Below are 25633 nucleotides of genomic sequence, written 5' to 3'. Positions count from 1 at the left end.
TCACAGTAATCACCCCCGTCACCCAGCTGAGGAACAGAACAGTCAACCCTCATTTTTCAGGAGAGTTTCCTGACCAAAATATTTGTACAGTCGTTCAGCTGAAAGCTCTCGAGAAGGGCCGGGAGCTCCAGCTGGCCCCAAAGCAAGGTATCAGGACTGGGGAGGGAGAGGATCACCCCTGAAGGTAAGGTAAGATGAAGGGGAATAGCTATGCAGTAGCTAAGCATGTTGGTGTTGGATCTGTCCTATTTTTCCTGTTTAAAATATGGATGCTTACTACTCTAGAGAAGGCTAATCCCTGCATTTGTGTAATGCATTACATACAAGGATACACAAACAGTACAATGCAGATTGTTACGGCAGCTCCATCAATCTCCATGAGGGTACACAAGGAGGCTGAGCTGTGGCTGCTACGTTGTCATTCCTGCTAGTGATATGAGCTTCACTCATTAAGCAGTGAAGTCTCAGACAGGGGAAGTGTGGTCATGGCTAAGAGGTATGCAGCCTGGAAACAATCTTTTCCCAAGCACAGGCAAGGTTTTAGCTTGATTGCTCCAATCAAAAAGAGGGGGTTAGCAGGAGCTGTGAACCCCATTAGCATCACCATGTAGGTTAGTGCTGGTGGAAAACACACTTCAAATGAGGTAAAAGAAGAGCAGGCCCTGCTCAGATCTCATGTATTGCAATCAGATGTTGATGATCTCCACGGAAATTCCCACTTCCATGGGCACTTCATCATTACTTGTGAGTGCTCAGCAGCTCGCAGCCAACACTAAGCAGCCCATCAGGTCGTGCCTGATACCTTCTGTAGGTCTAATCAATCAGTAGGATCCACCCTGTCCTCCCAGCAGATTTCTAGCTACAGCTCGGTACCGTTCTGCTGTGACTCCAGGTTTACTGTGGCAAGTTTAGATATTGACCTGTTGGAGTTACAATGAAGAATTAGAGCAAACTCAGGTTGCCCACAGCCATTAGCTAAAATTTCTTTGCCTTTTTCATAAAAATCTATTGCAAATAAATTGCAAATCTACTTTGAAAGAGGAGAGAAAAAAAAGGAACTTCATCTTTAAAACAGCTGCAAATGGATTCTCAGCAATATAGATAACTCGCAAACACATAGCATGTGCTGAGCAGCTCTGTAGGAGAATAGAGTCTGAAATAGCAGGGCACCTGGGGGAGGAGATGCACAAGGGGCCAGATGATAAAAGTATGTGAAGTAATATAGAAACAGCAGAGGTGGTTCAGGAATGTCTTCCCCCTTTGCTGAACATATGTGTATAAACAATTAGCTGGAAGATGGCAAATACAGTATGGATAAAAGGATTCTTATTTGTTTCCACTGATACAGCTAAGCTGTGAAAAACACTGCTGTAAGATACAGCTGAAGCCTCAAGGTTTATGAGGAACAAGCAAAAATATATACCAATGGCAAAAGCAGTGAATATCAAGAAATAGGGTCTGGAGGGGCTGCAGTATTCAAAGTCTTCAAAGTTCTTTGACCACACTGTATTTATTGGAAAATAAAGGAAACCTGCCCTGGAGCAGGTTACCCCCTTCTCTCAGCCTCTGCAGCAAGCGCTTCCTTGGGGAGCACGGGTTCGCACTGGGGAGAGAGGAGCATTGCTGAAATGGTGCGTTTTAATGCGAAACCACAGCACACGATAACATGTCTCTTCGTATAAATGCTCTGTGGCATAGTTCCTGTTAGTTCCATAAGAAGTGAAGTAATAGTTATTTAACTCATCAATTTCAGCTTTCAGCTATGGTAACACTGATTTTTAAATCTTACATTTCAAAAGGCAGCACTATCCTTTCTGAAATACTGCCTCCCTTCTGTAGATCTACATGAGCTGGCTTTACGAGATCAAGGGGAGAAAACTATAGTAGGTTGTTGGGTTTTTTTCGCAAGAGAAGTTGAGCACAGTAGCAAGGGCAGAGCATGAAGAAAGGCTTGCCTGTAACCAAAGTACTCGAAAAGTTCAACAGGAGTTTGCAACACCCCTTCATGCCAGCACATTCCCGCAGAAAGCCTCACCCAAAAAGCTGAAATTACAGTCCTTCTCTGTTAAAGAGAAAAAATGAGAGAATGGCTTGTAATCTTTGAACCAGGAAAGCTATCTTTATCTTCCAGAGAACAGCCCCTTGAAGATGTGACTGTCATCCAGGGTTAAAGAGCAGGCAGAAAGCCCACAGAGGGATGGGGCCTCAGCAGCAAAACACCCAGCACCAGGCATCTGTCTTCTCTGGTGAGGGGATGCTCCTGTTATCTCTCTGATACATACCAGTATCACGGCTTTCCGTATCCAAACACATCTTGACACTGGAGATTACACAGATCCCAGAGCTCTGGAGTGAGGCCAGGGACATGCACTCGCCCCAGATCAGCTCACCACCACGGGAGCGAGCAGAGGCAACGTGAAGAATCGTTATCAGAGTGCAATGACACGTCATGGCTGTCTCAAACAGACCAGGGGGTCAAAGGATTACGACTCCAATCCATTCTTCATAGAACAATCTTTTCCAAATGCCTTACTTATGAAATGACACAGGGAGTGTGCTGTTAGCTGTGGGGTGGTACAGAACCACCTCTGTTTCAAGCAGGAATCAAAAAGAACTAAAATAGAGCTGAGCGGAGCATGCCCATTGCACAGTCATGCTTGTCAAGTTGGTTTCCTTCCGCCTCAAACCCGCTGGTGGACAGGTTTAGAGGACTGGGTGGGGATGTGTCTTTAGCCCTACTGTAACAAGCTTGCCTTGTGCATGTGTATTTTAGTCTTGGATTAACTCTTACTTGCTCCTGTATTATTTTACATCAGAGTGTGCACTTCTGCAGTTTCTGCTGTCATCCCCATTTCTTACCTGCTCTCTACTGGAAATACTTCTGGAGGGAGTGGAAAGGAGACTATTTTCTGGAAAAGCTCTTTTGCCAAAAACTTATCTAAGCAGCATTATGGAAATACGCTTTTTCTCAACAACCTTTGAAGTTACAGCAACTGTGCAAAGGATTGCAGCACCAACACCAGAATATCCGCCTGCAACATAAAGGTTTGCAGGTCTCTAGGGACTATATTTGGAGTTGAAAGTTATTGAAATCTATTAATTATCTTGTAGAAGTTGATACTGATGTTACAAAGAAATTTTGCTTGGAAGATAGAGAAATCCAAGTTCTCATTCCAACATGCTTTTCTTGTCAAACTGAATTCTTCCATTTCCCTTCTTCTATCCAGGACAAGAAGAAAAATGGAACCAAGCTCCAAAATAATAGAAGTTTGGGTTATTTTTTTAGGCAAAGCCTCATTCATGTTAACCTGAAGGTTTCCATGTGCATTTTATTAGGTTATTTTGTTCTAAGGCCACCTTCTGTACAATATATGCAGCTCACAATTCACTAGAGGGCTTCCAGACTCATTGGTGGAAATGACACCTCTACCTCACTATATTTTCTATGCTTCAGATCAGAAACAGCCACAATGGAACCCTAAATATATTACATCCTTTCTTTCACTGGCTCAAGCTTTACCCCCAACATTTGGGCATATTGCAGCACTGTGATATAGGCTGTCCTTCAGAGGGATGCTCCTTTAAAGACTGGGGTGTTGCAGGACGTTTCCACCCTGCACATTCTTAAATCTCATCACCATCCTGTCCAAAACCAGTCACCCCCTCAGGCAAGTCCCTGCACTAGAGGTTCCACATCCCTCTGACCAGATGGTGTGGGACCTCACAAGACCTCCCTTTACCTCACAAAGGCTCTGGGAGAAGAGCAGCCAGCCAGTCTCCAAATGAGCTGCTGTTTGAAAGGAGATTAAACCCCTCCCTGCACATGCAACTTATAGTCAGGCAGACAACATCAGAGAAGCCAAGGTGCATCCACTCCGAGGAGAAAGCTAAGATGGAAATGAGTCTTCTTACTTCAGCTCTGCCTTTTGTTGTGCCCTGCAGGCAGCCTTTACCTGTGACCATGTATCCTCCAAAGTCAGAGTAGGCTTGCTTAAAGCGAAACCCAGCACATTCAGCCTTACCTTTAATTCCCATCATTTCTAGAAGAGCCTCTGTCTCCTATTCAACATGAACTGAGTGGTCATGAGCAGCACCACTAGTCATGTAGGTACTTGACACATCTCAGAAGCGAAGCTGAAGAGAGTTGTGGTTAGTGCATAGCTCAGGTTTCAAAAGTGGCCACTCCATATTTGAGGCAGTCACTACAGACATACCACTACTACTACTTTAACACTGGCCTCCTCTTCCCACCAGGAGCCACCTTCCTCTCTGACAATGTCAGATACAGGGATGATGGGAGCTGCAAATCCATTTCAACACCAAGTCAGTGGTCCTAACCTGGCTAGGTTTCTGGAGTACACTAGGCTGATGGTTTTGCAGTGAAAGCACTGAGAAAAGTCCTGCTGAGGTGTGTTTTCTTGTGGAAGTCATGAAGGAAATGGCTTGGGGCAATGACACCATAACCCATAACATACAGCTGTTTCTGCAGTGATCATTTGTTCACATCCTATGATGCATTAAAAGAGAGGCTTGGAGCATTTCTGTTGCTGCTTATCCTCTGACTGGGCTGTTGTTAATGCAACACTCACTCAATGAAGTGTTTGGGATGAGGTCCAAAAAAGCACTTAGGTGCCTAAATCCAAGACAGTGATTCACAGCTGCCTAAGGACTTAGGTTCCCCCTTTTATATGCCCCATCCCAGAACCTCTTTAAAATCCTGGTCTTCTGCAATGAGGTGGCTCTAGGTGCTGCCATCTTAGCAGGGCTTGGCCCCCAGAGCCTGCCTATCTGCCATCCAGCCCTGCAGATGAGATGGTCACGTTCAGAATCGCTCAGATGCTCTGTGGCTGTGTCCTGAGCTCTGAATTCATCAGCCATAGCTGCTCTTGCTCAGGCTGTGGCTGATGCTGCTTTTCCCTATTGGTATAACCACCATGGAGGGGGAGCTACTAGATAGATAGCTCTTTGCAGCCAGATGATCACAGCAAGCATGGCACAAGAGTGACTTTATGCTGATGAGGGAAGAGGCTGCCATTTTTCCCCATGTAGCACTCCCCTTCTCCCACTGTTTAAGAGGGGCAGAAAACAGATGTTCCCTCTTCCGCTCCCTTGCTGCTGACGGCCTGACACAGAATGATGGAGACAGGTGAACTCTGCAGTTTGGTGGATGCTGCATGTGTCATGCTGGATGGGTCATGGGATGCCAGGCTCAAAGCCACTCATACTTCTATCAGACAATAAAGCTGTACAAGAACAGCTTGAAGTCATTCCTAACACGGTATAAAATTCCTCCATTAACCAACTCTTCTACTACATTTCAGAGTGTATCTGTCCATGTGCCTCCTCCTAAAGACAGAGCTCAAGAGTTACAGAAATCTGGTTACTCAACTCCAAGGAGTTTATAGGGAACAAGAGCGAGTGTAGTTGCTCTTCTGCAGCTTATTCACCTCGCTTCTGAAAAAGCCAGTTACCTCCCAGGAGGCTCTTGGGGTGGATGATGAGCTGAGGCATGTGTGCTGGGAACTCATTAGTTGGGATGGCAGCACCCTTTTCTGTAGCACAGCATCTGTTTGGGTGATCCGACAGACATCTTTCAGCCACGTTCACATGTCTTGCCATGAGATTATTAAGCTTTGCCAGGTTTCTCCTCTTGTCTGATAAAGCAGTTAAGGATCTGTATAACAGACACTTGCACTTTTCAGATGCATGTCTCAGGTAGGGCTCTACACGCACAAGCTGTTTTTCTCATTAAGTCCTTCAGTTGCTGCAGTTTACCTAAATCCATGCTGGACTGGAAAAGGCTTAATTGATGTAACACGTTTGCTCCTGGTGATGTCAGGGAGCGGCTATACCAATCTAACAGATCAGCTGATCTGATAGCAAGTAAATTTGGGATGACAAGCAAGGTTTATCAGGTTAAACCAGATGCCATCAGCACCCTTCAGTCCTGCAAAAATGCTCTAATTCTTCATAAAGCTATTACTGAGACATGTAATAAAAACATAAGATCTGAGCTACTTCCTGCTCCAGCCTTCTGCTGCTGGCTCTTCTTCCTACAGTCAGGAGGAGAGCCGGATGTGGAGGCATGTTTCTGAAATTATTTCAAAGATGGGATTTGGTGTCTTTGCTGCCTACATGTGTCCTCAGCAGGAAAACTGCAGAGTGGCAGAAGAGAGAAGATGAGGACTACTACAGGGTGGAAAATGAATCTTCTGTGGATCTGTCCATGCATGTGTATCTGGCTGGGCTCCGGCCTCCAGCCGTGCTGTGATCCCTATTTCAAAGGGACCATGATTCCTTCTCAGATTACTCGTGCTGGCAGAGCAGCAGACCTTGCAAGTGAGCTTCCAGGAATGTCTTATCCCTCACAGTCCATATGAAATAGGTCCAAGTAGTAATATTCTCGGAGAGCCAGATACACAGATTTTGCAAAGTTTGGGAGCAGCAAAGCACACTATTAATAAAACAGTCACAGTGCTCTTCGTTTTGTTCACATTGTGAAAATTATAAAGCAGAAGTTTTATTTTGTCTAGATCAAAGTCTCTGTGCTTCAAGTTTAGAGCTGTCAGAGGCTGCTGAGCAATGGGGCTTCATTCAATGGACATCAGTATCCGATCCAGGAAGCACCATCCGTCTGCTCTGGTAAGTTCAGTGGAGGAGTGAAGAGGAAAGCTTGTCTGAGGACCCAGTCTATGCTATTAACACTACTGCAGCTCAGAGTAGCTTACCAAAGGTGTCTTGGCTTAGAGGGAAAAAATGTAGGCTTTTGGGGATGTTTACAAGCACGTACATGATTGTATACAATGGTAAAAGAAAGTATTACCCCAGTTGTCGTATTTGGTGTTCTAGTAATGCTGGCTTATTTTAATGGGGTACCTTCAACAGGGAGAAATTAAGGACATATTCTGGGAACCAGGTACAAGAAAGAAGCTGCTCATAAATGGGGCTTTTTTGCTTAGCCAGACGTTGTGAAATGCATCTGGTGCCTTCTGGCAGTATGAGTCTGCTTGGGAGGGGAGAATTCCTCCTGATAATCAATACATATTCCCTACACATTTTCAACAGGCAAGTCTCAGTGGCTACCATTAAGAATCGAAGTCTTCGTGCTCCAGAGACCAAAGGACCCACCATTTCCCTCATTTGCAGTTTAACAGCTTTATCGTTTACACTATGATGTCTCTTTTAAAGGAAATCCCAGTGGAATTAGCCAACATTAGATTTCAGGTGCAGCAGGAAAATGTGCAGCAGAACATGTTTGTGATAGAGGCAGACTTTTGTGGCTAGGTGCACTGCAGTGGATGTTGCTGAAAAGGGCAGCTTTTCTGCAGAGTTCTGTTAGATCCCCCCAGCAGGAAACAATTATCTGTAATACCAATTTCCTGCAGAATTTCACAAATCCTTCCCTACAGGGATTTCACCTTTCATTGTTTCCCATGCACAGGACAGAAAATAGAACTGCAGTGGTACAAAATCAGATCTCAGGAGTATTTTTTTTTTCTATTTTGGAGCACTCTGGCATATTCAGAGCTACCATATACCAAGATTTCCTTGCAGAATCTACCTTTTTCCACCTCTACGGACATTTCTAGGGGGAAGGGGAAAACAAGGACTTTGGCTATGTGGTTAGTAATGCAGGTAGGATGACCCTGGCAACACAAGACATTTTCCTGTGCCTAGTACCTGGCAGCCCAGCAAGACCTGGCCTGCTGCCTGATGGGTACAAATAACCTGTTAAATGTTTTAGCTGCATTTCCCATCAAGAGGATGCTTGCGAGGCTGTGCTGTCTGTCCATCTGCCCCTGGCAGTGTGTTGCTCTACCAGCCACTTTCACCCGGTCCTGATGGCAGGGACATTTCAAGGCCATCAAGTCCCCATGGGTTTGGGACAGGCAATGAGCTGGGTCTGTTCCCAGCACCAGCCGCCCTTGACCCAGGCAACTGCAGAAGGGCAAGCAGGAGCTGTTAAGACAGTAGCCAAAGCAGTGTGAAGGGTCAGACCCTGCTCAGACTCTCAGACCAACCAAACCAACCTCACAGGCTCCTACAAGCAGCTCCATCACTGTTCATCCCCATTCGTCCCGAGCTGTTTATTAACTCCAGCTCGGATGACCTGATAACTCAGGTAAGCCGAATCTGATTTTCCAGCTGAAGGAGCCCTCAGATATTTACTGTTTCCATTGAGATTTCACTGTAGAAAGCACATTGCCCCGAGGCCTGATCTTCAATGCCAGCAGCAGAAAGCACTGAGCGTGCCCAGCTGCCAGGTAGAGGAAACTCAGACCTTTGCTAAGCTCTGTCTGTGGAATAGGGAGGAGAAGGAGTGGGGCAGCAGCCCCTGGTCATGCACCCAACTGGGCATCTGACCTAGTGTGTCCCATTGGTGCCCATGGTGACCCAGAATGCAGCTCCTGTCCTGCATGTCTGGCATGGGGAGATGCTCCTGTTTCCAAAATGCAGGCTGTGCCAGAGGGACATTGGTGGTGAGGTGCTTGCTGGTGCCACGCAGGTGAACTGATTCAGCAAGGCATGGGCGAAAGGCAAGAGGCACCCAAGCAGCTGCAAAGGCTTTGGGGGTAAGAAGGAGGTACAAACAGGGAGAAAAAAATCAATCAGAAAAGACTCTCTTTAATAGTTTTTGAAGTTTTTTATGGACAAATAAAATTAATTTTTCTCAAGGTATTTTGCTTTAAAATACAAGTGGTTTTTTAAATCAAATGGGGAAAAAACAAAACAAAACAAAACAAAACTTGTTCAAAAATGGTTCTTGCTGCAAGAAGTGACTAAAAAAACTCCAGTGATAAAACCTCTTATTTTAGGAAGAATATTTTCAAGTCACAGAAGTCCGAGTAGTTCTGCTCCCCACTGCAGATGCTTTTAGACATGCCCAAAGCACGTGCGTTTGTATATGGAGCTGTGATTTGCTCTTCTTTGGGATGTCTTCATTGTTTGCCTTGAAGCAACAGAAGACTTGTCTTGTTTCCTCCTCAGCAGAAGGGGATACAATGTATGATGTTACTGTCCAAAAAGCGCTAGTGGAAGCACAAAGACTCGTGACACTGAAAATTAAAGCCATGAAGCGGTTCCGCCAGGCTGTTGGCATAATTTTGTATTCATCCCTGATCATCCATTTGTATTCATGGTCTTTTTACTTGCTAGAATTCTCTAGCAATCTTTAATAAAAAAAAAGAAAGAAATTCATTTCCCACTTGAGATCTCAGAGGAACGGGGTAAAAATGTAATTTGCATGATAATCAAGGCCTCCTTCAAGGGTAGTGTAGGATCTGGATAAATTAGCCTCAACCTAGCATGAGTGGGAATATCCATCAAAAGTTTGTCCGCTTAATTCAGGGTTCAGGTGATCACAAAGTGCGTGTTTTGTAGAAGCCAGGAGAGCAACAGCCCAAGTGAGTTGTTACAGTGATCTCTGCACACCAGAGAGCCCTGCTGCATGGGTACAGGGGAGAACAAGGATCATCGCAGGCACTAGGGCCCTCCCTAGACTGCAGCTCTCCAAGCGGAGAAGCTCCACCTTGCCCTTATCCTCACCTTGCTGAAGTCTGGGAAAAGGGTTTGTGGCACCTGGTCTCAGCACCTTCATAGAGGATTTCTAACTTTCAGCCTCAGTGTTTAGTTCTTATTTTAAGTTGGACACTTTTGATTTGGTCGCTGTGTAGCCGTGATGTCCCAAACATGCCACAACATTTACAAAATTCAACGACAGCCAAGTCCTTCCTTGACTCGGAGCAGTCCTGGTTATTTCCGAGTGTAACGGGAGAAGCGTGGATCCTGGCCTTCCTCTGCAGTACATCCCTGAGGAGGATGTAATTACTGAATTGGGTTTTGTAGTCTTTCTGCTGGGTGCGCTCTGACTGACAGCCTGGGCCAACCCACACTTCTCTCCTTCATAACAGTGGAAGCTGATCTGCCTGCAGTGCCAATAAAAATAAATCATCTGGTTGCCTTATGCTCTGTGTGGATGAAAGCAGTCATCAGTGGTCTGTGCTCTTCTGTGCTAACTTTACGCCCACAGCATTCTTGTTTTTAAATCAAATTGCCGGATTTTGAAGAGGCTACTATGTGCTGGAGGGGGACAGAGGGCTGAGGCTCAGCGTGGACAAATGATGAGGTTACAATGCAGTCATTGTTCGGTTTAAATAATGGTTTTTCAAATTAGGCTTGCGTGTATGAGAGTAATGTTCTCATTGACTAGAGCAATGCACAATAGACCACCCACAATTTGGGAGAGCTCTATGAGTTTGTCCCTCTGTGGGCAGGCATCATTTAGTTTTCCATCCTGATTCTGTCAATATATTTTCAGCCTGGCCTTAATCGTTCCTTCTAGATGAGCTGGAAGCGTATCTGGATCACATAATTTTCCGTGGTGGCCTCGTATGCAGTTAAAACATGATTTCAAGTTGAGAGTGCTCAAAGTCTGGAGTGTTAAGACCTGCACCGCTGATTCAAAATCCAACTGCAGCATTTTCCACTCATTCAGTGTGGGAGTAAATCAGGATTTATTCTGAAGACAGAGATTCACATCACTTTAAAGCAGGAATAAGGGAACATGCCTTATGGGGAACCATGTGGTAGGTTCTTCCTTTACGATATACTGGAGTCTCAGCTATTTTGCAGTAGTTTTGTCACCATCCCTATTACCAGTCCCCCTACTTTCATAACAAAGTAAGTGTGCAAGCAGCCAAATACGATGCATTTTGTGGAGGAATCATTCCTACTCAGGTTGCATTGAGATAAAATTATATAACTTGAAGCCACCAAGGGCGCAACCCCCCACTGTATTTTCATCTGGAACATATGTCCTCCCTTCCTCCATCACTTGCAGCAGAAGTGCTTGTACAGGTTGTTATTTATGTTGGTGCAAACTGGTGGTACCAGGCAAGTCTCCGCCATAGTGAAGGAAAGTATTAGCGCCGGCATCAATGCACAGCATATGTATGTGATGAGATAATAGACATCTGGCACTGAGCGGCTACTGGGGCTCTGTAAATCCCTTGTTTTGTAGTTTTGTGCAGAAAAGCTACCTCCAGCACTGTATATGACTGTATAGTCTCAACTAATAAATTATAGATTGCATTGGTCCTTACAAAGCTCTGAGCTGTGCAATGCTGCTTTCAGGTCCCCAGCTTAGAACTTGTGCCCACATGCCCCCAAGGACATTGGTGCCTGAAGAGGACTCAGGAAGCTCTCAGGCGTCTGTGGGCTTGCTTGTAGATCGCTAAGGTTTGCTTTGCTTCCTGATGTCCCAGCATCTTGGCCAGGCCAGGCAGCTCAGCATCTGCCTTCAGGCTGGATGTCTCCCACCTGAGACACCACACATGACTCAAGCTGCCTGGCCAAGTCTTCCCACATGAGCACTCACAGTCATGGCTGGCAACCCACTGTTGTGAGTTGTGCTCACTGTTCTCTGGGCCAGGGCAGATGTGAACGCCACATCTCCCACTTCTGGGACAGGAGAGGTGAGTGTTCAAGTCCCTGCTCCAGGGTTTGAATGCAGGCTTTGCATTGCATGCAACTGCTGTTTAGGATGCACACTCTAAAACCAGCTGTTATTAACTCAGGGTTGCATATAGCTAATCTTACTCCAAATCGAGAGTACAAATGCTGTTAATATTCACCACTGTTGAGAAGAACAAGAATAAACAGATCATTAGGGAGTGCTGTCACTATGGCAAACCCATTGCAGAACATATAGCGCATACAATTCTGTGATGGGGCATTGCCAGCTCAAAATCTCTTGGGATCGGTATGGGACCAAATTCAACCCTCTCTTCCACTGCCCTACAGCTAAACTGTCTTGAGTTTGCATCCCTGTGGCTTTATGTGGTAAACTGGTGGGATATTTGGTCTCCAGTATCAATAGGAACGAAACGTCTGATGCCAGTGCCTGATACTCTGCAAATATCTATTTGAGTGGCCAGGTCTGAGTAAAAAAAGAAATTAAATAGAGGGATGTGGAAAAATCTCTTTATGCCTATAAAAGGATCACTTCAAAACCACAGGATTTTGTATAGGAACCTTTTTCCTTAAATAGTAGAAACAGTCGCTGGGTGCATTCCTTCAGTGTAAAAAATGGGGGTTAGAGGAGAGTTGCCGTGTGCAGCGGCAGTTTCCTCTCCTTCCATCTCTCCCTTTCCTCCCCCTTGCCCCATGTGTACCTTGTCTTAGCCCCAGAAACTGTGCTTGTAGGAATCATGAAAACAGTGTAATTGCAATATATATATATTTATACACGCAGATATAATCAAAACCATATATATGTATATACTGTGCGGTGAAAGAGGAACTGCATGGTGGGATTTTCCTGCATTCCTCAGGAAACAGCTTTCTGTCCCGTTTTCCCACTGAGATAAACAGACCTTGGCAGTGAATTTTGCTGGGTGGCTGACACCCCATCGCAGGCTCCTACTGCAGGCTCACGCTTGCTGCAGCCTCCTCCTGCCTGCCACCAGCCAGAAAGCAGGGGTATAAAACCCAAAGCTCTTCAGCAGTGCCTGTATGAGGGCAGTGGGCCAAATCCTGCCATGCAAAACCCTGCTGACATCATGGGGATTAGATGGTCTGCTAATCAGGACAGCGGGATTTATGTCAATCTTTTACTTCAGATGCAATGCTGAGTCCCCCAGCACTCAGTGTGGGATGGCCGGGGTTGTGAAGGGACTGGTCTCCCCAGGGATGAGCAGCAACAGGGGTGGTGCTGGGCTTTTGGGCCTTCCAAGGCAGCAGAGGACAGGACTGGGGAGAAGGTTTCTGTGACTTTGGGGTTCAGTGGCTGCTTGGCAGCAGGTTTGTGTGAGAGGGGGGAAAGGAGTCAAAAGGCTTCCATCTTCAAACTGGAGAGGGGCTCAGCTGAGACTGAAACCTTTTCTGGGGGCTGTTTAGAAACCAGGGTGATGCTTTTAGTGCTTTGTAAGAGGAGTCTCATGTGTTCACATTAACATGATGAAAATATCATGCAGAAGCGACTGCGGGGACTCAGTCTGGCTCCAGTCCATCCCTCCACCACATGCCTAGGTCAGTCCTTACAGATGTCCGGATAACCTGTTCTTAAAAGCCTCTAATAACAGAACCTCCATAGTCTCCAGAGACAAAGTATCTCTGTGTTTTACTCCTCATACTATTAGGAACATTCCTTAAATCTCTCCTAAATCTTTCTTAACTCCCTCCCAGCCAGATCCAGTACACACCCTCATGGAAACTTTAGCACGTGGCTGCTATCTACAGCAAGGACGGAGAGCGGTTTATTTACTTTCTTTTTGCTAAGCCCCTTCTGTGCCTGAAAGCCATTGCTTCTCCCTTCAAAAACCTGCTCTTTAATCAAACCCAGTTTCTTTAGCACATACCCGCATACACCTTTCTTGAAGAATAGCATTCCTACCCCTAAAAATATCTCTAGGTGAAGTCTCACACTAGCAGGGAGAGGGGGAGGCGAGCAGAGGGGAGATGCCTTTCGTGCTGCATGTACTCTACAATGGAGTTTGGGGGCTTTTTTGGCAACAGTATTGACATTATAGGTACTCAACTCGTCAGCCATCACAATCTGCAGGTCATGGAAGCCAGCAGCCCAGGCAGCCGGCCCCAGCCTGGCTCAGGGACACTGCAGAGAAGTGTGCATTCATCTTCCCCCTCCCAAAATGCATCTGAGGGCTTTTCAATCCCTATCTCCAGTTTGTCATTCCTGCAACCGACAGCCAGCACAACACCTGCCAGAGCTGCAACAAGCACATTGTTGTATTCTTCTATTGCCCAACCTGTCGATGAAAATGTTGGTTAGTTCTGGGACAAAGGGAAACCCCCAGGGTCCCATTCTAGGCACTCCTTTATTGAACATGGATACATACAACTTTGTAGTGACTGCACACTTCTCATAACAGCTTAATTCCAACACCATTTCTGCTCTGTGCTCGTGAAAGGGACAGTACTGTCAGGCTTGGTAGAAACCAGGAGGAAAGGGTGCCGGGGTGAGAGTGCACCCACTTTCCTCTGCTCTAGCAAACACCTCCTGAACATTCTCTAATGTGACCTGGCAGCAGACCAGGGTAAATGGCATGTTCTTGTTACAGTGCTTTGGCCCAAAGTGTGTATTTCAGAGGCTTAAAAGAGCAGTCAGTCAACTAAATGTGATAAACAAGGCCATTTGTCACCAGCACTTTAGCTTTTCTTTCAGAGTATAAAACGAGATAATGAGCAGGGCTTGAAAAAATCCTTTGTGGTGTTGGGAGCCAAGGGCACATGACATACAGAACGGATTTTCTGCCTCTCCCATCATGAGAATGCGATCTGACAATACTCCCCCTCATGACACAGAAATCAGAGACAATGTTAGGAGGGGAAGAAAATCACTGATGGTTGAAAAAACAGTGACATGTTGCAATGAAGATAAGAAAAGAAATGCACTTCGTTAAGGGCAAATCTACCCCATCACTAACTTCCCGTGGTAGGTGCTGGTCAATAGGAACACTAACACAGGGACAGCTGCATAGCTTACAAAACAGCCTCAAGTAGCAGGGTTACCAACATGACTAGGATGTGATCTGCAGGGTCTTGCACCCTGTGGGAGACCTGAGGCTCTGGGGCTTCAGGCAGTGGGATGATGTTCCTCCTGAAATGTCCATAGCTACATGCAGCACAGGGGGACACCCGTTCGCTGACAGCCGTGTAAGCAACACAATACAGCTATGTAGCCCATAGGAGTGGTGGCATTTAGGTGGTGTGCCCATTAGTGTGGGTTAGTGTCCATGGCTGGAGGCTAGAGCCGGCGCTGGATCCAGAGCTGGAGTGTTTCCACCTCTCTTTGAATAAATGGCACCTTTCTGGCAGGTTCCCAGAATATGTTTCCTTCTGTGCATTGTCATTTTCTATCTGTGTGTGTCTAGGAATTAGGAAACATTTACTCCAATGTACGAAACCTCTCTGCATCTGTGGGACATGAATATATTGACTGTATTGACTGCATTTCACGTTGGCGTGTGCCAAAATGTCAGTGTTATTTCTACACCCTTTTCCCATCTCCCCTTTGCATCTACCCACTTGTGCTACCACAGTAGAAAACTATTTTGTTTTTAAACTTGTTTTCTTAATCAGTCATCAGTTTATACTGATGACACTGGGGCAGGAATGCCAGTAAGTATAGTTGTGCACAAACACAAACAGATGTGTAAGGAGGTGAGAACCACTGACAGTTTGTCTCTGCAACCTATGTTTTATTTATGTCTGTATTGTGCTGTCTTGGCAGCATTTGATTTATTCCTGGGATGAAAACCTTGCCTCTTGCAAACGTGGACAGCCTCACACATGCAATAAGTAATACATCAGTACACAGAAATATGTATTTTAAGAAAACTACCCAGATGCACCAACAGGAGAGATCGACATAACTCAAAGGACAAAGAATTAAAATCTTATTAAAGGAAAGAAGGTCCCAGTCAGTTACCAAACAAGTAAATGCAAAACATGCAGTTGAGCCAACGACAGCATCAGGTTAGCCTCAAGTTATCAGCTGATAAAGAACTTTGATGGGGCTCTTGGTGGAGGACTGCTCTCCTCGGGATCCCAAGTGACCAAAGGGCAGCAGTGTGCAGCCAACTGCAACCACAAGAAGGTTTCCAGCACTCATGGTGGCTGCCACAGTAACGAGGTCTGTGCCCGAGGTGATGTTTCAGATGAGGTTTAAAACAATAGGACCAGATTCTGTACTGTATGAAACTGCTGGTCTGTCTGTCCCTGCCTCCCCTGGAAGCAGGCTCAGCCATAGCCCATGGGTTGCCCCAGCAGTGGCTTGCTGAGAGGGTGGGATAATCCTGCTGAAGCCCTTGGTGGGCTGCCCATTTCCTCTCCTTCCAACTCACTTGCTTCCAAAACAAAATCTTGTTGCAAAGGCTCAGGCCCTTTCAATTCTGCATTCCTGCCTGTAACACGATCCTTTTTGAGAAGGAGGTGAACTGGTACAACTCAGTGAACTCAAAAGGGAAAAGATCCCAAATAATCGTTGGAAATGATCAGAAAGAAATAGCTCATAAACCAACATCCTAAGCCAAACAGAGAATTGAATGTTTCAGAAGCAGTTAGCTGTGAAATGGTGTGTTTTCAGAAGCACAGTGACTTACAACAGGCAATGGAGGTGTGGGAGTCAATGCTAACGCCTTTCCCTTCCTCACCCTGGGGCTGCTGCCTACACTGCAAGGCGGCTGGGTAAAGGTGCTACCACCATGCACTTCACCAGCAGTGTGAGAGATCCACCACTGAGGTATCTAGCTATGGCTCAGGGAGTGAAAGCTCTATCCTTTCTGCAGCAGAGGTTTGCTGGCATCCAACCTCATTTGTCTGGGTTAAGGAAGGAGGATGTGGAGAAGGAGGGGGAGGCTCTGACTCCCAAAAGTTAAAATTTACAGCTTCAAGAAGATAGTTTCTTTGCAAACACTTTCCGTGGTTTTCTTCCTCCAGTTACCTCTACAGAGAGTTGAGCATCTTTAAAACTTCATTAGCCTCCCTTAGGGAGGCTTGTTTTCAGATCCCTTCTCAACCTGATTTGGAGCAGCGACATCAAAGGCATGGCAAATCTGGTCCCCTGTTAACTTGGATCCATTTGGAGTTGGTCTGGGCAGTTGGAACGTGCCATAGTGTTCAGAGTCTTTAGAAATATTTACTTATCTGACTGACAAGAGAGTTATTTAATAAGTTATGATGTCTGCAGTTTTGTGTAAACAATTTACAGTGCCATGATTGATGCTGGGTGCTGTTTTGGAGAGCAGAACGACTGCTTGTATATACTGGGCTTTGGTTTGGAGAGTTCAGCCCTAGGACTGGGCAGTATTATACCTAATAAATAACAACAGTTAATCATTTGGACTCACGCTGTTTCAGGGCTCATAAAGCCACAGCAGCCCCTGGCCATGCAAACATCAGGGACCTCTGCAAGTGTGCCCAGTACAACAGTGCCTGGTTTTGCTTTTGCCCCATGCTTATGCTGTACACAGCCCTCCAGCACTACTGGGCAGAAGGGAATGGCTGGTTTTGTGGGTAGGACAGCCAGCATGGATGTGGGGCATTGCACTTCAAACCCCTTCTTCAACTCTAGGAGGGTGGAGTTCAGGAAGTGAGTCTTACCATATCCAGAAGGCAGCTTCAACCCCTGCACAACTGCAATGAAAGGAGTGGGTTTGCTTCTTCTGGTACAGCTTCAGTTCATTGTACGTGAGTGAGTTTCCTCAGTCTTGCATTTTTCAGTGCCTTACTTCAAGTCCCCATCGGCTACGCAGGAGAAGATGGGATTTCTGCTTCAGTGCTTTGGGTCACATCACCAGAGCTCTTTTTCTGGGTGAAAATCTTCCACTACAGGTGTGCAGGATCGCAGGAAAAAACTATTCCTTGATGGAAGAGCTGTTCCCAACTCCAGTGCAGTGACACAGGAGTGTGATTGTGTGGCTCACGGGTGCGTGCAGCCCAGCTGGTGAGCCATAGCTACTGTATAAAAGCACAAGCACCCATGAGACACCAGAGCAGAAATGAAAGGGCATGGACTAATGCCAAACTGAGACTAAGTCAGAGGTTTTGGTTCAGTTCAAACTGGAAACAAGTTGTTTTAATTCTGAACAATCCAAACATTTTGTTTCTGGAATTAAGTGACCTGGACATGTCTGAAACAACATTTTCAGGATTGTGTAGCTCCCTCAGATTTTCTGTAATTTGGCTTTCTGACCTAATTGTGTATAAAGACAAGGGTATGATTCTCAGAAGTTTCCATTAAATGGATGCTGGGCCAAGTGCAGCCACATGCAATGCAGGAGCTATTTAAGAGCTACCACTGAAAGGCAGATGCTTGGAAGACGAAGAATAAAAAGCCGTTTCTTGCTACCAAGCAGTGGCTGAGGTTGACTAGTACTAGTGAAAAATGGTAAAAACATCCCCCCAAAACCCATTAATAACTTTATTCTGGAAATACTCTTTCAGACACATTCACTGTCAAAGGTCTACTCCAGATGCCGTGAATAAAGAACGGGAGGAAATTGACCCTAACACTGACACAAGATGGCTGGGTAGATCTGAGTTGGATAAAGGCTCCACATGCCCACATGGAAAAATGTGCTTCCTCTGAACAGAGCAAAGTAGCGGACTATTGACTTGCAATTATTGAACTGTGATACTGCATCCATGTTGCTGATGATGGCTTTGTCTGGTGGAGAGATGAGTACAAGGAGGTTTTTCCAGTTCCAACTGGAAAAGGAAAAGGTTGTCTGAGGCAGACTTTCCACATACTGCATTCACCATAGGAGAAAAGTAATACTTAGTGCCCTCATAATGTTCAAAACTGTTTCTGCAATCAACCTCAGCCATCGGAAAAGGCTGATTGATCCCCCAGCTTCACCAATCGCAGTTACTTTCAAATGGATATACCTTTTCATTTAGTCTGTTGAAATTTGCGCTCCAAACAAGAAGGATCTTGAGAAAAACTCATCCTGCTTCTTCCTCCCAAGGGACCCTCCAGAGATGTGCTGCACTTAGCAAAGCAAGTGAAGGTTCCAGGGGGACCTGAGGGACAGCAGGCTGATGTCACCACTCTCTGTCTCCATGGAAATATGCCTTGATGTAATCAATGATAAAGAACTGGGACAAGAATAAAAATGATTCAGAGAAGCTCTGGTACTTCTCCCCTGTTTAGCTCCCGCGATTAAACCCACACAGAGCCTAGAATGGGGAGATGAGCTTCAATCATAACTGAGGAACAGCATAATGAATTATCTCCTTTGCACTTACTTCAGCTGGTGAGTAATCCCATTTCTACCCAAACCCATGTTGACTATGGAGATTTTGCTAATATTTGATTCATCAAGATGCTGGAGGAACGTGGAAATGCAGAAGAAGGGCTATAACTCTCAACCGCTTATTCTTCAATACTGATAATTTTTGGGAGACTTTTTAACAGATAACGTTAATACAACAAATACAATCCAACTTTAGCTAAAATTAAATACAAACAAATGGCCTTCTAAGTGAAGAGCTTGAATCCTCTCTTTTATGTACAATATAAAAATCTTTCATTTTGGATGCTTAGTCCTTCTTAGATTCGCGGACTCCAACTGAATAGCACAGAGCATGTTTTATGTCTTGAATGCCTTTTGCTCAGAAAATGCCCAGGACTGCGAGTTGTAATTTAAATACTATGGAAAGGTGTCAGCACCCTCAGCTTTACCTCCCTGGCTAGCAGAAGCTGCATGGGGTTGGCATGCCCGTGTTCCCAGCCTCAGCCGTTGTGTGTGGGTACCAGTAGGAAAGATGGCTTTCCTGCATCTGAAAGGAGCCAGTTTGTGGAAGTTACAGGGTTATTGAATTCCTGGGACAAAAGCAATATGACTGCTGCAACTCTGCCCTGCAACTCTGGGAGCTGCTGACATGATTTGAGGGCTGGGTCTGCAAGCCCTGTGGAGCAGGCACTGGCTTTCTGAGCCACGGGATCTGCAAACCTGGCAGAAGGAGGTGCTGGCTCACGGCATGGCCAAGAGGCAGGCAAGCAGTTCAAATACATTTCTTTCGAAAAGTTGGGGTCTTTCATGAAAGGCAGTCTTGTACAGCAACTTATAAAGGGCTCAAGGGATGTTATTGTTTAAATAAATATTTAAGGGAGATTCCTCAAGGCCTCAAGGGATGTTATTGTTTAAATAAATATTTAAGGGGGATTCCTCTAAATTTAAACACAGCAATCTGTAGCATGTGGAGAGCAGCAGCATTTGATTACATATATGCAAGAAGCCAAAGCAAATCATTACGAGCAAAGGCAGCAGTAGAGGAGGAGAAAGCAATTTCATTTGATTGTTTCTCTGAGATAGGTTACTGGCAACACCATTTCTGCCTCCTGCCAAAGTGCTGCAGGGGTACAAACCTTGGCAATCCCAGCAGTGGGTGCACTGTGCAAGAAAGCCACTCTGCAAGCCCCTTTGGTGTTTTGTTGGATGAGGTGGCTGGAGATAGAGGTAAATGCAGAGTTTATCTCTGCAGGTGCCCAAGGAGAAAGGGACAAAGGTGGGCATGGCTTGCCCACCATGATTACATGATCAATCACATATGTTGGCTGGTCTTTGACAGACACACTGTTATAGAATCATAGAATGGTTTGGCTTGGAAAGGACCTTAAGATCATCCAGTTCCAACTCCCTGCCATGGGCAGGGATACCACACACACTAAACCAGGTCACCCAAGGCTCTGTCCAACCTGGCCTCGAACACTGCCAGGGATGGAGCATTCGCAACTTCCTTGGGCAACCCATTCCAGTGCCTCGCCACCCTCACAGTAAAGAACTTCCTCCTTATATCCAATCTAAACTTCCCCTGTTTAAACCCTTTATAGCTTTGGTACTGGATGGCTGCACGTTGCAACACAGTTCACTTCTAAACCCTCATGATTTGTTTGAGGCTTAGGGATGATGACTTGGGTTTATTGTGCTCTGTGGCTAAGAGCTGGAGTCACCTTGTATGGTGAGCTCAGCACAGCCAAAGCTCAGTGCTGTGCACTGTCAGAGGTTTGATAAAAGGAGGTGCTCTTTGCCCTGCAGGTAGGAAATGTCAAGGGCATAGAAGTCCAGCCAGCAGTAGCAGGAAAGAAGATAAAAAGAGAAAACAATCAGTGCTGAGGGACAAGACATATAAATGAAAGTGAAAACATGCCAAAAGTCTGTAAGAAGTAAGAAAAAACCTGGGGAGTTTGAGGCTATGAGGAACCTGTGTATGTCATGTCTCATACATAGATTTGGACTATGGGATTTGCAAGGGTGTTATAACTGAATTTATATAAAAGGACTTGAGGATTCCTGGGTAGGGATTTCCCAAATGGTCTTCACCAGTGGAAGAGGCTAAAATGCTCATCTTCACCTTGTGCTAGTCTCCTTCTTTTGAAAAAGGTAAGGACTTTGCCTTATCAGAAATCAGATTTTCATTTCTGAAACAACTGTGTATTCACTACTCTTCTGAATTTAAGTCACAAGCAATTTAAGAGCACTACACGAATCACTCTTCCAAAGTGTCCCTGAAATTGGAGGATTTTGTAAAGGTCATGCAGGCCAGGTGACACATTTCATGGATGCATCTGAAGACATGGCAGATCCCCTGTATGAAGCAGGACATGTTTTGTGTAGGAGAACACTCTTCAGGTTATCAAGATGATTGCTATAAAAGTACTCAGCCAGGGCTGTATCTTGGTAGGAGGCAAAACCTGTGCACCCATTCACAGACAACTTCTTTGATGCTTCACCCAATCCCATGTCCTTGCACAGCAGAATAACATGAAAGACAAATTTATATCTGGGGTGTAAATGCAGGAAGGTAGCAAGCTTCTCTCAGGGCTGGGATCAATCTGGTTTTCTCTAGCTACGGCATCTGGAGACCTCAATGTTACTGTACAACCACCTTTAGAAACCCAAGGCCCTGTCATAGCTCAGGAGAAGACCTGGCGCATACAGTCTGTGGAGACATGAGGGTCTTCAGAGTAGGTCAAAGCTGTTCTTCTTGGAAAAAAGGCATTAATTTCCAAGACAAAATAGTTCATGATGCATGATTATTTAGAAACTAATGAGAAATATGAATTACACAAAAGCCCCATTTTATTCATGGAGGAAACAGAATTAATTGCATGTACTTTAGTTTCCAGCAAAGGCTAAATCCCAAGGCACAGTGTTATGATTGTTGAGCTGGTCATGTCACACATACTGGTTTAAATCAGACCAAAACTGTAGGAAGGGCGTGATGGGATAGAGCCAATAGCTCTATCCATGATAGGAATAGAGGTGGGATAGGAGCAGGGTCTGAGTCTCAAGCAGGTCAAGCAATGAAGGTTTTGGGTTAGCACTCAGGAGATGACCTCACTCTTTCCCTGGGCTGTGTGCTGTGAAAAGAGGTGGCTGAACCAGCCAAGGTTGCAGATTAGGGAGCAGCAGCTTCTCCAGAGCTGTGCAAGAAACCTTGTGCGCAGACCTGACTGCTTCATTTGTGATGTTGCTCCTCGCTTGTAATCATCACGTCAAAGTTGTAACAGCAACAGCTTCCTGGGGTTATTTCTGTTGTGACAAATTCCACAAGGACATGCACAATGGGCATTTCTGGTCCTTTAACGGTCAGTCTCCACCCAGCCACTCTGATCCCACGTCAGATTTTAGGGCAACGTTTGCCACAGTGTCCAGACAGGCACTTTTGTGTTTTCTTCCATGACACTTAGGGCAGAAGCCTGTAAGCTTCCTTTTCCTTCCTGTTTCAATTCTCCTTATAACTCCTTCTTGTGATCTGTGTTCCTACACCATCCTGCACAGCTGAGTCCTAGTGCATGTGTGGGCCTCCCAGGAGCTGACGAGCATGATGAAACTTCACTGTCTGGCTTTGTGGCAGAAGAGGCTGTAGAGGGTGCTCCATAGCACATAGCCGTAGAAGTGAAGGAAGCCACCTCTCCCTGTCTCTCCAGCAGGAGCAGGAACAAGCAGACCGCAGCTCCCTACCTTTCAATGTGGAAATCACGTCAAGTGGCAGAATGGAAACACTGAGATTTCACCATCTGTCTGCAAATGCTGCATATGTATTGCATACAGAAATAGGCTAGAAGAATACTGTTAAGACTGAAAAACCCATGAAGTAAGAGATGCCAGAATTAGGCCTCCCTTGTGCTATGTGTTATGATCACTTGTTAATTAGATGATCCCACAGTATTTTACCAGAGGTCTCAGCTTCATCCCATGGTACTGGATGGACAGTCTTCACTGGAGAAGACGCTATATAGAATTTTGTTTTTTCCTTAGTGTTCAGTGTGGTCCTAGGCTTTATTTGCTATCCGAGACCTCCTCTCAATAAAAAGTACTGATTTTCCCAACACTGGGAAAACTTCCGTAGCACAACTCCCTGTAGTACCTGCATGCTTCACATGTGTCTCTGCTCTGGTACCTCTGTCAGAGGTGTGGTGGTGCTTTAGTCACCTGAACAAAATGGAAGTGGAGAGAAGAGACAGGCATGCAAGCAGCCAGCTTGATCACATCATGCACCAGTTTGTCAGGGGTCTGGCGTGGTTGCCCACCTCAGCTGTCCCTCACCACAGTGGTGGGTCTTCCCTGCAGCAAGACCTATGCCCACATCTACCCTTGCAGGCTTCGTGGGTCCCACAGCCCAGTGCTTCAAGGTCATGAGCTGAGACCAAGGGGTGACCAACAGACACAGCTGGGGCTGTGCAGAAGTGTTCGGCTCCAGGCAACACTGGATGTGCTTGAGGCAGAGCTCCCACCAAGTAATATCCCAGGAGTGGGCATTCAGTACCGGGGTCCTATGGCATGTGCAGAGAAGGGGTCACACTCCACAGTTACTGACCGCAGACTGGGGAAAGCCTCAGCAAGACCTGGCAAAAAGTACCCCGCAGGGAGAGTGGGACGAAGCCTGTTCTGCAAAGCAGCATTCATGTTCCCCAAAAGGGACCATGGATGGGGCAGCTCAGGTTTCATGTCAGGTTCTGGCATGTCCTTATGCTTCCTATAGCTCACACCTTGACACATACCTTCCTGCTCCACTCCCAAGCCTCACGTGTACCAAGTACTGCCCTTCCCAGTCCCAGGCGATCCTTCGGCTTTAGCGTTCCAGTACCAGACCTTCCCTTAGCCCAGCATCCCCAGGGTGCCTGGCTGCCTCCTGATGTGCAGGGAAGGTGTCAAAAGAATAGTGGTGCTCCCTGCATGGTTTTCCATTGACCAGTTCCTCTGCTCTGAGCAGCATTATGGGGAACACCTAGCTTCATCCTGCTCCTAGAGCTGGAGATGTCTCTTGGGCTGCAGAGAGGGGACATGGGTAGCCCTTGGGCTGCAGAAGGGGAACACAGGTCAGTCCCTGCAAAGCTGTGGGGAGGCAGTAGCAACTCCAGGAACTTGGTAGCATGGATAGGGAGCGCAGAAGCACTGGGGTCAGCACTAGGAGCTGCCAGGATGCTGGGCTGAGCTTGCTCACATGGGAAGGTATCTCAGCAGATTTTGACTGCTCAGTCCTAGCATGCCCCTAATAAGTTGCTATTTTTTCCCTTCAAAGCCAAATTGGAAGAGATTTACAAAGTAAAAAAAAAAAAAAAAAAAAAAAAAAAAAGGAAAAATTGCAGCTCTAACACAAGGCTGCCAAATTTTAGATCTCTACTCCAAAGCACAGAGGGATAAGAACTACCCAAGGAAAGGATCACCAGGTTCCCCCTCCTGCTTCTTCTTTTCCTTTTTTTTTTTTCAGTTGGACAACAATGCCTTTTTCCCTGTTCTCATTCTTGGAAATAGCTGGACAGTTTTGGCTGAAATTTTCCAGAAAAGAACTTAGCCCAAAGCAGACAATCAAGCTGGAAGAACTCAGTCTAAACGGTTCAAGTCTGGCAAAGTTATAAGCAACTGTGAATGCGGTTGCATAGCAGGAGACCTATGAGCAACCTTAATCACAGAGCTGCGTGCAGTCCCACCTTTGATGCATTCAAAGTTATAATAGCTGATGATTCTTCTCCATTCAGGTGCGTCTCATCACGACTCACATATGTCACCAGTAAAAAAGCTTCAACTCAGTCATCCCACTGAGCCTTCCCACACCCCTTCCTACTTGAACAGCTCTTCCCATGTAACAACTGGTCATACAAAAAAAAAACACAGCTCCCTCGCCTCCAGTATTTGCATGTGAGTTTTGGCTTCTTGGATGGAGGCTGCTGATGCTAAAATGGGATAGCTCTCTGAACTAATGTATTCAAAATTAATAAAAGAAATAAAGCAACACACTCCCCTGGCAGGTTCCCATGCATATTTTCCATAAAAGTTCATTTTTCCGCAAGAACAAATTCTAAGTTTGTGGGGGATTTGCACTGAATCTTGATATGGAGCTTAGAATTCTTGGCACTGCTTGGGACATTAAAGTGACATCAGCTCCACTTTCTATATTGAAATTTTATACTTGCTGCCTGACCGCATTTCTCTGTTGTGTGCATATTCCCTCTTCTCCAAGCTGCCTCTCTGCCATGACATGCTGTAGATCAGTATCATGAAAAGCTGTGTATTTGTATGCCTTATAGCCTGCTAGCCCATCCCTGCGCCAGGCACCAAAGTGATGATAAAGCTGCATTTCTTCTGTGGACAAAGCATCATTGTTGGCTCAAGGGATGAGGGCACTTTTGCCAGCCGAGAGGATTCCCCACAGCACGGCAGCTCTGTGATGTGAGAGACCTGGTGTGCCGGGCAGGGCCTCCTCTTTTCTCTGGAGGAGCGGAGTATGTGCTACCAGGGTGGGACGGTAGAGACCATCTCTGACCACCTCAGACAGGGGAGGCCAGTTACTACATTCAGGATATAGTGAAACCATCCCATCTCACTCAGGGAAGGGAAGGATGAGTGGAAGGAAGGGGAAGAGGATAAGGAGCATCTCTGGATGGGACACAAGGCTTTCTACAGCACTGGCAAGGTAGCACCTGGAGCAGCATTTGTTCAGTGCTACACTGGTGGAAGGAGAGCCCCCCAACACACACACAGACACACACATGCTGCTCCGTGCCTAATTTTAAACAAATAAAAACTCTGAGTAGCAGTGTTTCTGTATTAGCCATCAGTGTGACCTGCTGTGTTTGAACACTCCAGTGCAGCAGGACTGATTT

At 45.9% G+C, this 25633-nt stretch overlaps 1 protein-coding gene across 1 annotated transcript in view; it reads right to left on the bottom strand.

Moving 5' to 3' along the window:
- JCAD (junctional cadherin 5 associated) overlaps positions 1–25633 on the bottom strand; it is a 60939-nt gene that overhangs the window by 34502 nt on the left and 804 nt on the right. The gene's annotated exons all lie outside the window — the stretch shown is intronic.

The sequence above is a fragment of the Lathamus discolor genome, chromosome 2 (genome assembly GCF_037157495.1).
Source record: "Lathamus discolor isolate bLatDis1 chromosome 2, bLatDis1.hap1, whole genome shotgun sequence".
NCBI classification, from domain to species: Eukaryota; Metazoa; Chordata; class Aves; order Psittaciformes; family Psittacidae; genus Lathamus; species Lathamus discolor.
Note: the sequence above shows the minus strand (reverse complement) of the source record. Positions and strands in the feature narration are given on the sequence as shown.